Raw genomic sequence first — 20,052 nt, 5'->3', positions numbered from 1 at the left:
TACATTATTGGGAGGTTTGGGGTAGGGTAAACGTTAATAAAATACAATTTAATGGGTAATTTAATGAATAATACTCGTTATAATTACTGTTTTTACATTATTGTGAGGTTTGGGTTAGGGTAAACGTTAATAAAATACAATTTAATGGGTAATTTAATAAATAATTATAATTATAGTTACTGTTTTTACATTATTTTGATGGTTAGGGTAGGGGTAATAGACATTAAAATACAATTTAATGGGTAATTTAATGAACAATAATCGTTGTATTTACCTTTTTGTACATTATAATAAGGGTTGTGGTAGGGTAAACGTTAATAAAATACAATTAATTGGTAATTTAATAAATAATTATAATTACTGTTTTTACATTATTTTGATGGTTAGGGTAGGGGTAATAGACATTAATAAAATACAATTTAATAATGTAATAAATAATATAAACAATTGTCGTTTACTTCCGGACGCAGCTGTATAGTTGATATTATAGTGGATCTGCGCGCATCAAGACGGCTCCTCCTTCAGTCACACACACACACACACACACGGAGTGAACTCAGCGCTGGTCGTCAGTCTTGCGCTCGGCGCGTCTGGAGCAGCAGCAGCTCTGAAGGACTGATAAGATTGACTTCTGCTTTTCGTAAGGAGGATCCAACACTTCGGAAAGGCACGCGATACCGAAAGGAGAGAGCAGAACCGAGCAGAACCAAACAGAACCGAGCCGATCTGGACGGACGCGGAGAGATGGATTCCTCAGCTCAGCACTCGCGGAGAAACACAGGTGCGTTTCTGTCTGTCACCTGCACGAAATGTGTGTGTTTGTGTGTGTGTTCACTTCCATACTGTATATATGCGATGTTTGCTTTAATCGTTTACGCCGGAGCGATCGCTATTAAAAGTAATGATGTGGTACATTACAGTCAAGACATGCTGGAGATTACTGTAGATCTTACTTGTACACCGGGGTGACGTGTTTGTTTGTAGCATGGTGTTTAACTAGAGCTTATAAAGGAATGTCACGGTGCAAAAATACTGAGCTTGTTATTGTTTTATATGTATACTTACACTGTAGACGTGTGATGATAACACTGTGGTACTTTAATATGAACATCACACTCATTTACTATGGTGTTTGCAAACGAAGTGCAACAATGAAAGAGAAACACCGTAGAATTTTTCTTTCATTGTTGGAAACACCATGGTATTCATATTAAAGTGCCATTATCATCATCCCTGATACATTATTTTCTTGTAGTTATAACTTTAAAAAGATCTGAATATGAAAGCATCTGATTATGCTTTAAGTTATAATTACAATAAAGCAGTGTATTAGTGATTATAAATAATTTCATTGTATTGTCCTGCTCATATACAATGTTTCTTTAGTTTATTATTATTATTATTTGTAAAATGCATATGAAAACTACTGTAAATGGCTTTCTTGCTGATTGTTTTGCGTTTTTAATTACGCTACAAGTCAGCGGTGCATTAGTGATGCTGTACAGTGTGGTATTTTTGAGATTACAGTGCTGTATTTCACTAACAAGCCTGATAGTAGTGTGTCCAAAACAGCTGTGCGCAGTTATTCTTTTCTGATGGTTGTCTTTTATAAAAGTGCTACAGCAGTCTGAGGTGTTAGATGCTGTTATTTTCATAAATATGATGCGTATTGTCATATTTAAGTGCTCCAATATAACTCACATAAATGCTATGGTATTGCTTTTACATTTATTTTACAATTTTGAAGATAAATTTTGCATATTAATTGCATTAAGTAAGGATTTTTATTGCGTTTTTGCTGTCTTTATTACGCTTGATGAATAAACAAATATAATCTTTCTAATGTAAATTAGGATTTCTCCTTATAGGAGTTCATACTCATACATTTACTGTATGCATTCTTTAGATGCATTTAAGTGATTTCTCACAGTTTATAGCTTATATTACATGCAGTATACGCCAGTTCAGCCAAAGCCGCAAGTCAAGATAATGCGAAGTAATGCACAACATATTATGCTATTGCGTTTACTTTTATATTGCCATATTTACTGTATATTAGTATATTCTACTTTTTGATTGCTTTTTATATCTTTTTTACATTTGGGCTTTTATTATTTGCATTAAATAAGGATAATTTTTTAAACTTTATAGTTATCTTATTGAAGTAAACACATTAGATTTGTTTTATTTCTAACTGTTATTGATGTGCACTCATTCATTTACAGTATTTGCTGATTTTTAATGTTTTGTTTAGATGCACTTAAGCTATTTTCTCACAGTTCATCCCTCATATTACAGTATATGCCAGTTCAGCAAACCCACAAGTGAACGTAATGCACAAAATACTATAGTATTTTTTTACATTTACATTACTGTATTTTTAGTATTGTATTTTACCTTTAATTTGCTTTTTAAAATAATTTTGTAAAGCTTTTAAAGTTTTTTTTGTACAGTTTTGTTTAGAGATTTCTCAGTTTCTCCCTTACATTACATTTCATCAAACTCACAAATTAATCTAATGTACACAATACTGTAGCATTCATTTTACATTTATGATCAAGTATTCATTGCATTAAATATTTCTGCTTTTTTAACTTTATTTGTTATCATATTGAAGTAAACATCATATTGATGATTTTTTTCTGATTGTTATTGATGTGCATTCATGCATTTACAGTATTTGCTGCTATTTGATGTTTTGTTTAGATGAACTTAAGTGTTTTATCCCTCATATTACAGTATATGCCAGTTCAGCAGCCCTACAAGTGAACTAAAATGCTTCGTAAATCCACATTTATATGCTTGCAAGTGATTTCATGAGACGTTCATTGAATATTTTTGCTTTTGTTTTCATTATAGTTGTCATCTTATTGAAGTAATTATGGTAGGATTTTTTCCCTAATTGGAATTGATATGCATTTACAGTATTTGCTGGTATTTGATGTTTTGTTTAGATGCACTTAAGCTATTTTCTTAGAGTTTATCTCTCATATTACATCATATGCAAACCCACAAGTGAATGTAATGCACAAATGCTGTATTATTCTATTTGCATTTGTATTGCTGTATTTATAGTATTATATTTTACCTTCAGTCAGCTTTAAAGCTTTTAAAGCCTTTTTTTAAATTCTCACATAATTAATTGCATTAAATATTTTAGCTCTTTTTTTAATGTTATAGTGTTATCTTTCTGAAGTAAACAATTTTTCCCCCTAATTGTTATTTATATGCATTCATACATTTATAGTATTTGATGTTTTGTTTTTATTTACTTGTTTTGTCCCTCATATTACACTATTTGCCAGTTCAGCAGCTCCACAAGTGAACTAAAATGCTTCGTAAGGCCAGATTTTTGTGCTTGCAAGTGATTTCACGAGACGCCCTTTGAATATTTTAGCTTTTTTTACATTATATTTGTCATTTTATTGATGTAATCATGGTAGGATTTTTCCCTAATTGGAACTGATATGCATTTACAGTATTTCTTATTATTTGATGTTTTGTTTAGATACACTTAAGCTATTTTCTCACAGTTTATCGCTCATATTACAGTATATGCCAGTTCAGCAAACCCACAAGTGAACTAAAATACTTCATAAAGCCAAATATATGTTTGCATGTGATTTCATGAGACGTTCATTGAATATTTTGCTTTTTTTTTTTTTTACTTTATGTTTGTCATCTTATTGAAGTAATTGTGGTAGGATTTTCCCCTAATTGGATTTGATATGCATTTACAGTGTTTGCTGATTTTTAATGTTTTGTTTAGATGCACTTAAGCTATTTTCTCACAGTTCATCCCTCATACAATATATGCCAGTTCAGCAAACCCACAAGTGAACGTACTGCACAAAATACTATAGTATTCTTTTACATTTACATGACTGTATTTATAGCATTGTATTTTACCTTTAATTTGCTTTTTAAAATAATTTTGTAAAGCTTTTAAAGTTTTTGTAGTTTTGTTTAGAGATTTCTCTCAGTTTCTCCCTTACATTACAATTCATCAAACTCACAAATTAATCTAATGTACACAATACTGTAGTATCCTTTAACATTTATATTGCTGTATTTATAGTACTATGTTTTACCTTTAAACTGCTTTTTAAAGCGTTTTTAAAGCTTTTTCAAATGCTCAGTTATTCATTGCATTAAACATTTCTACTTTTTTACTATATAGAGTTATCTTTCTGAAGTAAACAGGTTAGAAATGTTTTTCCTAGTTGTTATTGATATGCATTTATGCATTTACAGTATTTCTTAGTATTTAATGTTTTGTTATGACGCACTTGTGATTTTTTTTTTCTCCTCTCGTATTACAGTATATGCCAGTTCAGCAAACCCCACACGTGAACTAAAATGCTTCATAAACCCAAATTTGTGCGCTTGCAATTAATTTCACGGGACGCCCATTAAATATTTTTGCTTTTGTTTTCATTATAGTTGTCATCTTATTGAAGTAATTATGGTTGGATTTTTCCCTAATTGGAATTGATATGCATTTACAGTATTTATAATTATTTAATGTTTTGTTTAGATGCACTTAAGCTATTTTCTCACAGTTTATCCCTCATTTTACAGTATATGCCAGTTCAGCAAACCCACAAGTGAACTAAAATACTTCGTAAAGCCAGATTTGTTTGCTTGCAAGTGATTTTACGAGACGTTCATTGAATATTTTAGCTTTTTGTACTTTATATTTGTTATCTTACTGAAATAATCATGATAGGATTTTTTCCCTAATTGGAATTGATATGCATTTACAGTATTTGCTAGTATTTGATGTTTTGTTTAGATGCACTTAAGCTATTTTCTCACAGTTTATCCCTCAGATTACAGTATATGCCAATTCAGCAAACCCATTGCTGTATTTATAATATTGTATTTTACCTTTAATCTATTTTAAAAATGTTTTGCAAACTTTTTAAAGCCCTTTTAAATGCTCACATAATTAAATGCATTCAATATTTTTGCTTTTTTATGTTATAATGTTATCTTTCTGAAGTAAACATGTTAGATTCCCCCCCCCCCACCCCCACATAATTGTTATTGATTTTTACTTGATAACTTTTATCTTATTGAAGAGATCATGATAGGACTTTTTTAAAGTTGTAATTGGAATTTATATGAATTTACAGTATTTATTATTATTATTTGCTATTTTCTTAGAGTTTATTCCTCGTATTACTATATATGCAAGTTCAGCAAACCCACAAGTGGATGTAATGCTCAAAATTCTGTGGTATTCATTTTGCAATTATATTGTTGTATTTATAGTATTATATTTTACCTTCAAATGGCTTTAAAAACATGTTTTGAAACCTTTTTAAAGCCTTTTTTTAAATGCTCACATAATTAATTGCATTAAATATTTTAGCTTTTTTATGTTATAGTGTTATCTTTCTGAAGTAAACATGTAGGATTTCCCCCCCACATAATTGTTATTGATGTGCATTCATGCATTTACAGTATTTGCTGCTATTTGATGTTTTGTTTAGATGCACTTAAGTGTTTTATCCCTCATATTACAGTATATGCCAGTTCAGCAGCCCTACAAGTGAACTAAAATGCTTCGTAAAGCCAGATTTGTGTGCTTGCAAGTGATTTCACGAGATGCCCTTTGAATATTTTTGCTTTAATTTTACTTTATAGCTTTTATCTTATTGAATTAATCATGGTAGGACTTTTTTATTTCAATTTTTAATTGGAATTGATATGCATTTACAGTATTTGCTGGCATTTGATGTTTTGTTTAGATGCACTTAAGCTATTTTCTCACAGTTTATCGCTCGTATTACAGTATATGCCAGTTCAACAAACCCACAAGTGAATGTAATGCGCAAAATACTGTGGTATTCTTTTTACATTTATATGACTGTATTTATAGTATTATATTTTACCTTCAAATTGCTTTAAAAACATGTTTTGCAAACTTATAAAGCCTTTTTAAATGCTCACATAATTAATTGCGTTAAATATTTTAATTGTTATTGATGTGCATTCATGCATTTACAGTATTTGCTGCTATTTGATGTTTTGTTTAGATGCACTTAAGTGTTTTATCCCTCATATTACAGTATATGCCAGTTCAGCAGCCCCACAAGTGAACTAAAAGGCTTCATGAAGCCAGATTTGTATGCTTGCATCTCCTTAAAAGTGAATTCAGATGACGCCGGACCTTTGGGTTCAGCCTGGCATTGAGCGTTTGGCTTTCTCTTACACATTTTCCCTTATTTCTGCTTCTTAATGTCTCAGGAATTCATCAGCATGTAATTGAAGCCTGCGTTGTTGTGGCGCTGCTGCTATTTAAGGTCTAACAGGAAAGCATGCACGAGCAGACACAGTATTCCCGCGTCAATCCCTCACGCTTCTGAGCCCATCCGCTGGTTTACTCAGAGCCATTCATCACACAGGTGGAGGCAATACGCACTACATCAATTCTCATTTGCAGGTGCATTGGCTTTAGCCCTGTCTCATTGTTTAAGTCCAACCCCATTAGAGGAGCTGAGGTGTGACGCGACCCATGAAGTTTAAGCGTTAGTGGCAAGGGTATTGAGGGAACAGACACACACCAATTCAATCATCTTCTTTACAGACACACACTGCAATACGACCATATATTTATAGCATGGACAAAAATTAAAAACCTGTCATATTTATATATTTATATTTATTTATTTTGTGGTGTCACAGAATAAATAGCTTATAGTAGGGCTGGGTGATATATTGGGGAAGAAAACTGACTTTGTGATATTTCGTTGTTCTGCAATATACACAGAAGCGTTAGCCCTCCTGTTAGGATTATTTCAGTTATTTATGAAATAATTATTATAGATTATTTATGTTTCTAAACATAATAGTTTTTCACATTAGTTGGTTTTTTATCAGCGAACTACTGCATACACACATTACAAATGTAAACATTAGTGGTGTAAAGCTCCATTTTCAGGCATACTCGCTCCTGTTTTTGTCTTCAATCTGGCAACCTGCGTCCAGTTGTTAAAAAAACCCTCTCTAATATTTAGAATTTGTACTAAAAAAAGATGATTTCAACACATTTTTCAACATAATAGTTTTCCTCTCGAGGTGGTTTTAATTAGCAAACTATACACATATTACAAGTGCACACATTAGCGGTGTAAAGCTTGATTTTTCAGGCATACTAGCTTTTGTTTGTATCTTCAATCTGGCAACCTGTGTCCAGTTGTTAGATAAAAATCCTCTCTAATATTTTGAATTTGTGCTCATTCTTCATTCGGCTTAGTCCCTTTATTCATCAGGTGTCACCACAGTGGAATGAACCGCCAATTCTCCTGTAGCACATGTGTTTGGACATGTAGGGGAAACCGGAGCAATCTGAGGACAACCACACCAACACAGAGAGAACATGCAAACTCTACACTGAAATGCCAACTGACCCAACCGTGGCTCGAAGCAGCCACGTTCTTGCTGTGAGGCGACAGTGCTAACCACTGAGCCACCATGTCGCCCCTTGAATTTATGCTGAAAAAATATTTTTTTCAACGCATTTCTAAACATAACAGTTTTCACATGAGGTGGTTTTAATTAGAAATCTATACACATATCACAAATAGACAGGAGCTGTGTAAGACTAGATTTTCCAGGCATACTCGCTTTTGTTTGTGTTGCCAATCTGGCAACCTACATCCAATTGTTAAAAAAAAAAACCATCTCTAATATTTTAGAATTAGTTCAAATTTTTTTGATTTTTTTTAACACATTTTAAGCATAATAGTTAGCGTCAATCTGGCAACCTGTGTTCAGTTGTTAAAAAAACGCTCTAATATTTAGACTTTTTCCTGAAAATATTATTTCAACACATTTCTAAACAATAGTGTTCCACATTAGTTGGTTTTTACATAGCAAACTATACACATATTACAAATGTAGACATTAGAGGATATTTTCAGGCATGCTCACTTCTGTTTGCGTCATCAATCTGGCAACCTGCGCCCAGCTGTTTAAAAAAACTCCTCTGTAATATTGGGAATATGTATTATAAAATTTGTACTGAAAAGAGATGTTTTCAACACATTTCTAAGCATAATAATTCCCACATGAGGTGGATTTTATTCAACAAACTACACAAATGTTACAAATGTGGACCTTAGCGGTGTAAGGGTCGATTTTTCAGGCATGCTCGCTCCTGTTTGTCATCAATCTGGCAACCTGCGTCCATTAAAAACATCCCTAATACTGCAAAATTGTCAATCCTACATGCTGCACATTTAAAGGGACAGTTCACCTAAAAAATTAAACATCATTTACTCACGCTGTAAAACCCAACAGTCAACTTTATCAAATGAAATGAGTGTAGTTAACTCAAATTTGACTGAAAGTTAATTCTACTCATTTGAAAAGAGTTTTGAACTCAGTGCTGAAGGTAATGTGTTAATTAAATACCTCATTACTTAAATGAAGTTCACGGTACACATATAGATTAGTTTTTTTAACTTAAATGGTTTGCAGCAATCGGTTTCCTCAAACGGTTTGAGTTGCTTTAACTTATTGGGTTTTAAAGTACTCAGTTGGTTTGAGTTCTCTTCATTTATCGGGTTTTCCTGTGCTCAAATTGCTTCATTTACTCAAATAGATTAAGTTCACAGAACTCAATAGGATTAGTTTTTGAACTTAAATGGTTTGTTGCAATTGGTTTCCTCAAGCGGTTTGAGTCACCTTAACTTTTTGTGTTTTACACTGCACCATTCACTTGTTCCAAACCTTTTTGACTTACTTTCTTCTGTTGAACACAAAAGAAGATATTTTGAAGAATGCTTGTTGATTGACTTCCTATTGATTTTTTTTTTCTGCTACAGAAGTCAATGTGCACCATCATCCAGCATTCTTCAAAATATCTTCTTTTGTGTTGAACAGAAGAAAGAAACTCAGGCTTGGAAGAAGTGTGACTAAATGAGTGCATTTTGGGTGAACTGTCCCTTTAAATCCTTCCTCTGTGAGTGTAAAGCCTTCGGATACAAGACATTAAAGCATTTGTAGTTTTAAACATTAATTGCATTTAATAATTAAACAGCGGAGAGTGTACAGTGTTATTTTTACATTTGATTATTTAATTTCTGCACCTGAATACTGCTAGAATCCTCAGAAAACCTTAAAGCACTGTTTATTTGATATGAATCTTTGCTCTATTGTATTTAACTCTGCATACATGTACAGTGCATCTGGAAGTATTCTCAGCGCTCCACATTTGTTTATGTTACAGTGTTATTCCAAAATGGATTAAATTGATTGATTTCCTCAACATTCTACACACAATCCCCCATAATGACAATGTAAAAAAAGAGTTTTTAAAATTGTTGCAAATTTATTACAAATAAAAAAAGCTGATAAATCAGATGTACATCAGTATTCACAGTCTTTGGCGTGAAGCTCTAAATTGAGCTCAGGTCCATTCTGTTTCCACTGATTCCACTGATTCTTCAGATGTTTCAGCAGCTTCATTGGCGTTCACCTGTGCTCAATTCAGCTGATTGGACATGATCTGAAAAGGCATACACCTGTCTATATAAGGGCCCAGGGTTGACAGTGCATGTCAAAGCACAAACCAAGCATGAAGACAAAGGAATTGTCTGTAGACCTCTGAGACAGGATTGTCTGGAGGCACAAGGCTGGGGAAGGTTACAGAAACATTTCTGCTGCTGTGAAAGTTCCAGTGAGCACAGCGGCCTTCATCATCCGTAAGTGGAAGATGTTTGAACCACTAGGACTCTTCCTAGAGCTGGCCGGCCATCTGAGCTGAGTGATCAGGGGAGAAGGGCCTTAGTCAGGGAGGTAATCAATAACCCGATGGTCACTCTGTCTGAGCTCCAGCGTTCTTCTGTGGAGAGAGGAGAACCTTACAGAAGGACAACCATCTGTGCAGCAATCCACCAATCAGGCCTGTGTGGTAGAGTGGCCAGACTGAAGCCACTCCCCGCCTGGAATTTGCCAAAAGGCATCTGAAGGACTCTCAGACCATCAGAAACTAAACTCTCTGCTCTGATGAGACTCTAACTGAACTCTTTGGAGTGAACGCCAGGCGTTACGTTTGGAGAAAAGCAGGCAGCGCTCATCACCAGGCTAATACCATCCCTACAGTGAAGCATGGTGGTGGCAGCATCATGCTGTGGGGATGTTTTTCAGCAGCAGGAACTGGAAGACTAGTCAGGATAGAGGGAAAGATGAACGCAGCGATGTACAGAGACATCCTGAATGAAGACCTGCTTCAGAGTGCTCTTGACCTCAGACTGGGGCGACGGTTCATCTTCCAGCAGGACAATGACCCAAAGCACACCGCCAAAATATCAATGGAGTGGCTTCACAACAACTCAGTGAATGTCCTTGAGTGGGCCAGCCAGAGCCCAGACCAAAATCCTATTGAACATATCTGGAGAGATCTGAAAACGGCTGTACACCGTCGCTTCCCATCCAACCTGATAGAGCTTGAGAGGTACTGCAAAGAGGAATGGGCCAAAATTCACAAAGACAGGTGAGCCAAGCTTGTGGCATCATCTTCAGAAAGACTTGAGGCTGTAATCACTGCCAAAGGTGCATCAACAGAGTATTGAGCAAAGGCTGTAAATACTGATATACATCTGATCTTTCAGCTTTTTTATTCTTAATAAATTTGCAACAATTTCAAAAACTCTTTGTTCACATTGTCATTATGGGGGATTGTGTGTAGAATGTTGAGGAGATCAATCAATTTAATCCGTTTGGAATAAGGCTGTACCATAAACAAAATAAAATTTAATTAAATAGAATAAACAAAAATAGAATAAAACAAAACAAACACAAACAAAATAAACTCAAACAAAATGCAAAACAAACAAGCAAAATAAAATAAACAAAAAATAAAACAAACAAGAATAAAATATAAAAAATAGAAAATCAAAACAAAAGAAAAGAAAACAAATAAAATCAAACAAACGAAACAAAAAAATGAATTGAATAAACAAAAATAGAATAAAACAAAACAAACACAAACAAAATAAAAAATAAAATAAAGCAAACAAAATAAAACAAACAAATAAAATAAAACAAACAAAAAATAAAATAAAACAAACTAAATAAACAAAAATAAAACAAACAAAAAATTAAATGTAATTAACAAAAATAGAATAAAACAAAACAAACACAAACAAAATAAACCCAAACAAATAAAATAAAAAATAATAATAAATAAATAAATAAAATAAAACAAATAAAAATAAAATAAAACATACAAATATATGAAACGTACAAAAAACAATCAAAATTCGAATAAAATAGAATAAACAAACCAAACATTATAAAAATAAAACAAACAAAAATAAAATAAAATAAAATAAAATAAAATAAAATAAAACAAACAAAAATAAAATAAAATAAAATAAAATAAAAAACACACAGGACCAGGTGACGAGAGCAAACTTTATTCACAATTTTGATCCTAGGCCGAGTGCTCCATTAAAGCTTCACAAGAGTGCCAAAATTAACATCAAGGGAAAATGAATTAGACTGAATCACACACGCGCTCCGTTTATTAGATTAAAAGTTTGCGATTAAAACCCGCTAATTGCCTGTAATTACAGAACGAAATGTGCTGTGTTTAAAAGAACAAATCTACTTCAGCAAGACGTGATTTGGAGAGCAAAACTACATTAATAAAAGCTTGATAAATCAGATGATAAACCTTGCGAGTTCCTTCAGTATCCGCTCTTTTGCATTGACTGGAACGGCAGAGGCTTTTTTACCTATTTGTTTTATTTCTCCATAATCTCCTCTCCTATTTCTTTTTCCTTCAGAGACAGCGACTCCAGAGCGATATTAATATTTGATGAGGTTGTGTTAGTTGAATTAAAGCAGGGAAATTGCGAGCTGAGGGAAACGGCTCATTGTTAAGCATGTAAATGTATTCTGCTTTTTTTTTTCGGGAGAGAAAATCTGGACGTTTTTCCCCCTCAGGAGGTCCGGCAGCGATCGTGGTTTACATGCTCGCTTTTTAATGTGTGTCGGATTCAATCTGCAATATTTAATGTGGGCTGATCAGTCTTTTTCTTGGACGTACAGTTGCTACAGGAGCAGATTGGCTTTTTGGAGAGTTGTCTGTGCAGATGTTTGAGGTTTTGCCAGATTTTGTATTATTTCTGCTGCTTTAGCTTGAGTTTGCATCAGTGAAATGGCTTAAAATCAGCTTTAAAAAATAAATAAATAACATGCTTTATACGTTTTACAGATCTTACACTAAAATATGGAGTCAAATATGAACAAACTCATACTTGGGTTTTATTTGTCAGGGGTCACCACAGCGGAATGAACCACCAAATAAAATATAATAAAATAAAGGCAGCATGGTGGTGCAGTGGGTAAAAAAATCCCTTCACAGTAAAAAGGTTGCTGGTTCGGGCCTCGGCTGGGTCAGTTGGTGTTTCTGTGTGGAGTTTGCATGTTCTCCTCGTGTTGGCGTGGGTTTCCTCCGGGGGCTCCGGTTTCTCCCACAGTCCAAACTATTCCCCTATAAACAGCTATTGGGTAAGCTAAATTGGCCGTAGTGTATGTGTTCAAATGAGAGTGTATGGGTGTTTCCCAATGATAGATTGCAGCTGGAAGGGCATCCGTTTTTAAAACATATGCTGGATAAGTTGGCGGTTCATTCCGCTGCGGGCGACCCCTGATAAATATAGGGACTAAGCCAAAAAGAAAATGAATGAAAATAAATACAAATTTCTTTCGGCGTAGTCCCTTTATCAGGGAGCTGCTTTAATTTAATTTAATTTAATTTAATTTAATTTAATTTAATTTAATTTAATTTAATTTAATTTAATTTAATTTAATTTAATTTAATTTAATTTAATTTAATTTTTATTTTATAATTATTGTTTATATATAATTATATATAAAAATATTAATAATTATATATAATTAAATTCTATCAGAATGCAGGACAAAGAAATATATATTACTGCAGTGCATAAAAATAAATTAAAATAAAAACTTATTTAAATTAAAAATTATTTGATGCAACAATATAATTTTTTTAATTGAATTTAGTTTAATTTTATTTAATAATTTTAGATAATAATTATAAATAATAATGTAGTATTAGAAAGAGTTATTTAATACATCAATGTAAAAAAATCTATTTAATTGAATAATTCTAGATATTAAATATATATCATTAAATAATATTAAATATAATTGTATAATATTAGAATGTCACACTGACAATTATGCAATGCAGACGTGTGAAAAAATTAATACAGTTAAATTAAATAATTATAAATGATAATTAAATATAGTTACATAATAGTAAAATGCAGGAATAGGTGTTGTATAATACAGCAATGTAAAATAATTTATTAAATTAAATTATTGTCTAGAATAATTACATATAATTATATAATATCAGCATCCAGGACAAAGAAATATATATTACTGCAATGCAAAAAAATTAAACAAAATAAAAACAATTATATAAAATAAGAATTATGAAACAACAACAGTGCAGTTTTTTTATTAAATTATGTTTAATTTAATAATTATGTATAATAATTATAAATAATTTTGTAAAATAAGAATGCAGGACTAAGAATTATTTAACACATCAATGTAAAAAATTCAATTTAATTTAATAAGATAATAAATATAAATAATTGTATAAGTTAAATTTAAATAGTGGGAGGCACATTTGTTCAGTGGTTAGTACTGTGGCCTCACATCAAGAAGGTTGCTGGTTCAAGTCCCGGCCAGGTCAGTTGGTGTTTCTGTGTGGAGTTTACATGTTCTCTCCGTGTTGGCGTGGGTTTCTGCCGGGTGCTCCGGTTTCCCCCACAGTCCAAACACATGCCCTATAGGGGAATTGATGAACTAAATTGGCCGTAGTGTATGAGTGTGTGTGTATGGGTGTTTCCCAGTACAACGTAAAACATATTCTGCAATAGATAGTGGTTCATTTCGCTGTGGTGACCTCTGATAAATAAAGTGACTAAGCAGAAGGAAAATGAATGAATGAATTTCAAATGATAATTTTATAAGATTTATGTAGTACTGCAGTGTAAATTAAATGAAATTGTTTATTCATTATGTCATAATATTATATTTAATATTAAACTATTATAAAATATTAGGATGCAGGACTAAGCATTACATGATACAGCAATGTAAAATAAATTAATGTGAATTTAATGTAACAAGTATAGAAGATAAATATATATAAATAAATTAAAAATACATAAATAATAAAATATAACTATATAAATAAAATGGGATCTCGCATGCATGATGGGTTTGGTGACATTCTTGTCATTTAGCTGAGTTTGCATGCAGGGAACGAGAAACTCTAAACCCCAAATGTATTATGTAATGCAATGCAAATAAATAAATAGTGTGCAGTGCAGACGTCTGCGGGTTTGCCACATTAGTTTTGTGTTATTTCTGCTGTTTTAGCTTGAGCTCGTACAGTATCTCTTATTAGAGAATCTCTCAGTGAAATGGCTAAAATCTGGAGGAAATTAAAGAAGCTTGATTGACTGTAAATGCATTTTTCAATTCTTACTCTATAAAGACTGGATTCTGTTTAACCTAATGGTGGGTCAAATATGCACAAAACATTTTTATACAATACAGCATATATACAGCATACATATAAAAGATATAATACAACAATAATAGAAAAGAAATAAAAATATTTAAATCTAATAATATATATATATATATATATATATATATATATATATATATATATATATAAGAAAAATGTAATATTGCAAATTAATAATTAAAAAAATTAATTATAAAATAAAAATTGGTCATTAGGTTTACTTTGATTTGTGCATTATATTATGAAAAATTATATCATGCACAATCTTATTGTTAAACATTAGCCATAGATTAGATTTAGGGTTAAAAAAATCCTAATACTATGAATCAAAGTCGTGCATTAGAGCTGAACCATTATTTAAATTGCATCACAGTAATGAAAATGAAAATGATACACAGGAGTAATATGCTAAATCAAAATGCAGAAAAATGGCTTCCTTTTCTTTGTTCATGACATCATTTGTTATATTTTTCCTGCTCATTTGAAGGTGAAAATGATCCAGGTTTGGTGACATTCGCTTCATTTATCTCACTTTGCATGAGATGAAGGACTAAACCTCAAATTATTAATGCATCACAATATATATTTATACATAATATAAGACTAAAAATTCCACAATATCATAGTGACATTTTAAAATAAAATAAAATTCATGAAAATTCATTAAAATTCAATCAAATGACATTATGTAATATCACAGTGTTTTTTATTATAAAATGCATTAAATTAAATTATATAATATTAAGCTATATTTTTATTACAATATTTAATATATTTCATTTAATATTCGTAAAATTATATATTATAGTGTACTTTGTTTTATGAAATAAATAGAAATTCATTACAATTATATTTAATTATATAATATTAAAGTGTAATGTTTAAAATAAAATTTAATTCATTAAAATTCATTAAAATGTAACTAAATTATTATATAATATTACAGTGTACTTTTTATACAATATAATTCATTAAAATTAAATGAAATGATATTACAGTGTCTTTTGTATTATAAAATGAATTAAAATTTATAAAAACTGTATGTAATAAATAAATATTACAGTTTGCTTTTTGTTTATAAAATTGAATTGATTAAAATGAAATTATATAATATTACAGTGTCATTTTTAAATAAAATACAATTCATTAATTTTTCTTAAATTCTACAATATCACAGTGTACCTTAAACTTGTAAAAAACACTTCAATTATTTAATTTAACATTAATTTAAATTAAATTAAATAATGTTTACATTGATGTATTAAATAATTCTTAGGCCTGCATTCTAATATTATACAATTAATTATTTATTATAACATTTTATATTTATTATAAAATATAAAATATTATATATTATATTAGCATTTAATTTTAATAAAATTAAATTGTATTATATAATATTGCAGTGTAATTAGTTTTATAAAGTAATATAAAATTCATTAATATGTAATTAAATTATATAATATTACAGTGAATAACTTTTTTTAATAAATTAAATTAAATTAAATTTCATTTCATTGTTTCCCAGTGATGGGTTGCGACTGGAAGGACATCCGCTGCGCAAAACGTTCTGGGTAAGTTGGCGGTTCATTCTGCTGTGGCGACCCCTGATAAACAAAGGGACTAAGCCGAAAAAGAAAATGAATGAATGAATGAATAAATGAAATTAAAAAGAGTAAAAACAGGCTTCATTTTCAAAAGCATGTATTAAAAGTGAAGCTTCATTTAATTTGCATCATTTCCTTAATGCAGGACTAAGATGCAAAATCAAAATGCAAAAGAAAAAGCCAATAATAATCGTTAATTATCTCACTTTGCATGAGGACTAAACCCCAGATGAAGAGTAGATCATGATATTGCAGTGTGCAGACGGACACAGATGCCGCTGATCCTCCGTGTGTGTGCGTGTGTGTGTGTGTTCGTGTGTGTGTGTGTGTGTGAGAGAGAGATGCCTCAGGCCAGACACCACAAGCCTCTGAGCTCAGTTTTGTTCTGCGACTTCTTGAACTCGCTTTCATATGATTTAATGCTGAAGTGGGCAAATATGAGCCCTGAGGGACGATTTCTGCTTTCCTTCTCATCTAACTGCGCTTAAAGACAGTGTCTGTGTCTGAAATCACACACTTTACTACATAGTATGTTAAAAACAGTATGCGAGCCGAGTACTATACAGGTGAAGTCAAAATTATTCGCCCCCCTGTGATTTTTATTTTCTTTCTCAAATATTTCCCAAATGATGTTGAACAGATTCAGGAATTTTTCACAGTATTTCCTATAATATTTTTTCTTCTGGAGAAACTCTTATTTGTTTTATTTCAGCTAGAATAAAAGCAGTTTTTAATTATTTAAACTCATTTTAAGGTCAATACTATTAGCCCCTTTAAGCTATATTAGTTTTGGATTGTCTCCAGAACAAACCACTGTTATACAGTGACTTGTCTAATTACTCTAACTTTACCCTAATTACCCTAGTTAAGCCTTTAAATGTCACTTTAAGCTGTATAGAAGTGTCTTGAAGAATATCTAGTCTAATATTAATTACTGTCATAATGACAAAGAGAAAATAAATCAGTTATTAGAGATTATCATGAAATCATTGAGATCTATAAATATTATATTGCGCACTGCTACTACTACATCAAAAGTTTTGGGTTTGATTTCCAGATAAAGCAGGAGCTGATCAAATGTAAATGCACACTGAAATCCCTTCAGATAAAGCTTTAGCCAAATGCATAAATGTAAATGCACAGTGATTAATGACTCCGTTTCTTCATTTCAAAGGTTTCAGTAATTCTCTGCTGGGAACTTTAATGAAGCTGAGCGTTTCTGGCACTCACATCTCAGTCTTTATCTGAGCCCAATTCTCTGACTTATGGACACTTTTCCAAATCAAGCCCAGCTCAGTTTCTGTCACAGATGGCACTGAATTTTCTGCACTTTGCTCGGGTTTTTTTTTAACAACAAATGCTGGAACGCCAGTGTTTTGGAGAAAAGTTTTGCATTGGACTCTCATTACGACACGCTAGCTTTGAAATGCTTAACTGCAAGTCCACATGACCCAGAAGCTGTGACCGTTTATTTGATTGATTGATTTATTTATTTTGTGATGCAGTTCCTAGAGAAACGGAATAGTAAATGAGAAAACAGTGGGCGTGGCTTGTTTTTTACTGCAAGCTGATTGGTAAAAGTAGGAAACTAGTAAAGTAGGCATTTCATTCAGAAAGTAGTGGAAAAGAGGTTGGGTAGAGTTATTGCAGTCTAAGAGAGGGACTCCCAACCGGTGACGGATCCATAATGCAGTTTGGCAACGCCTGACGTCACCCATTCAAAGTGAATGGGGAAACGTTGAAGCTGACCCCTCGTGTGAATGGGGCGTTAAGGGTTAAGAACAGATGTCTTCCCTTCACCAAAATGAAAGTTTGCTGGCGCTTGCCTGAAACATTTTTTTGCATGTCAAACCTTTTCCCTCCCCAGCCTACATATTAACACAGCCATACATGTCTTTAAAAGTGTGGCCTAGATTTGGCTCATTTGCTGCCCGCTGAGACTCCTGCTGAACTCTTTCTGTTAAATTAGCATCAGATGTAGATGGATGGATCAGTCAAAGCCCATTCCTGATTAGCCCTTCAGGGAAAGTGGAGGATTAGCTCCAGCGCTATGCTACGCTAACCCTCAGTCCGGCATCCCAAACCACATCATTGTCTTTAATAGCTGGAAGACATAAAGTACTGCTGGAGTTCGTTCTCATGGGTCGTCGTTTATTAGTCAAGTAGACATTAGCATTTTGGAGCATCTTCAGAAGTCATCTGGCGTCTTTAGCACTGTGTGGTTGTGCATTGGGACGTTGTGGATCCATTCCCAGTGCTGTTCATATATTATAGATAGCTGGCTGTATGTTACTGTACAGAGCATAACTAGGCTAATACATGGATTTGCATATTTGAGTCTTGCTGCATTATTCATGAGACCTGTGCTTTAACACCTTCACCTTTGGATGCTGAGGTGGATTTCTTCTCTTTCTTTGCTTCCTTTATTCATTTCTAAAAAAAAATAAAAGTTTAAACAAAAAATAAATCAAACAGTAAAGAATTGTGTATTTTATTACTTCACTCTGGTTTCAAAACCTATATACTGTACACACTCACTGGCCACTTTATTAGGTACACCTTACTAGTACCAGGTTGGACCCCTTTTTGCCCTCAGAACTGCCTTAATCCCTAGTGGTGTAGATTCAATAATATACTGGAAATATTCATCGGAGATTTTGCTCCATATTGACATGATAGCATCACACAGTCGCTGCAGATTTGTCAGCTGCACATCCATCATGCCAATCTCCCGTTCCACCACATCCCAAAGGTTCTCTATTGGATTGAGATCTGCTGATTGTGGAGACCATTTGAGTACAGTGAACTCATTGTCATGTTCAAGAATCCAGTCTGAGATGATTGGTGCTTTATGACATGGTGCGTTATCCTGCTGGAAGTAGCCATCAGAAGATGGAGACACTGTGGTCATAAAGGGATGGACATGGTCAGCAACAATACTCAGGTAGGCTGTGGCGTTGACACGATGCTCAATTGGTACTAATGAGGCCAAAGTGTGCCAAGAAAATATCCCCCACACCATTACACCACCAGCAGCAGCCTGAACTGTTCATACAAAGCAAGATGGATCCATGCTTTCATGTTGTTGAGGCCACATTCGGACCCGACCATCCAAATGTGGCAGCAGAAACCAGGCAACGTTTCTCCAATCTCCAATCTTGTTAGAGTAGCTCGAGATTTGGCTTCAGCACTGACTTATCTAATTTTTATAGACAAATATAATGTTGTAAAGCATCCTGATAAAAACACCAATTAATATGTTATATTTGTAAATAAATAAATAAATACAGGTATTAATTAGCATACAGCCAAATAAATAATACATGAATAATTGCAGTACCATCAGTAACGGTGTCGCCATTTTCTATACGAATAAATAAATACATTTTAAAAGTGTATTAATTAGCATACAGTCAAATAAATAATTGCATGAATAATTAATTATCAAGATCATAATTTTCTAGACAAAATAGCATATTTTAATATATATAATAAAAAAGTAAATAAATAAATGCATTTAAAAATGTATTAATTCATGCATACAGCCAAATAAGTAATTACACAAGTTAGTTAACAATATCATCATTTTCTATACAAAACAACATATTTAAATATACATTATATACATGTATAAATAAATGCATAAGTAAATAAACAAATTTATTAATTAATTAAAAAAATATTATCAAACAGCCAAATAATCAATTAACAATATCATAATTTTTTAGACTCAATAGCATATTTTAATATACATTATATAAATAAACGAATAAGGGTATCACGGTGGTGCAGTGGGTAGCAAAATAGCCTCACATCAAGAAGGTCACTGGTTCGAGCCTCGGCTGG

The 20,052-nt window shown here is 32.3% G+C and overlaps 1 protein-coding gene across 1 annotated transcript in view; it reads left to right on the top strand.

Annotated features, from left to right (window-relative positions):
* The first annotated feature begins 594 nt into the window (after window positions 1-594).
* Window positions 595-20,052, top strand: part of hs3st1l1 (heparan sulfate (glucosamine) 3-O-sulfotransferase 1-like1) — a 92,702-nt gene continuing 73,244 nt past the window's right edge. The window contains exon 1 of the mRNA XM_056471287.1: window positions 595-781. The gene's annotated coding sequence lies outside the window, so the exon portion shown is untranslated. The remainder of the gene's footprint in view (window positions 782-20,052) is intronic.

This window comes from Danio aesculapii, chromosome 13 (assembly GCF_903798145.1).
Source record: "Danio aesculapii chromosome 13, fDanAes4.1, whole genome shotgun sequence".
NCBI lineage: Eukaryota > Metazoa > Chordata > Actinopteri > Cypriniformes > Danionidae > Danio > Danio aesculapii.
This window is presented reverse-complemented; position numbering and strand designations above follow the sequence as displayed.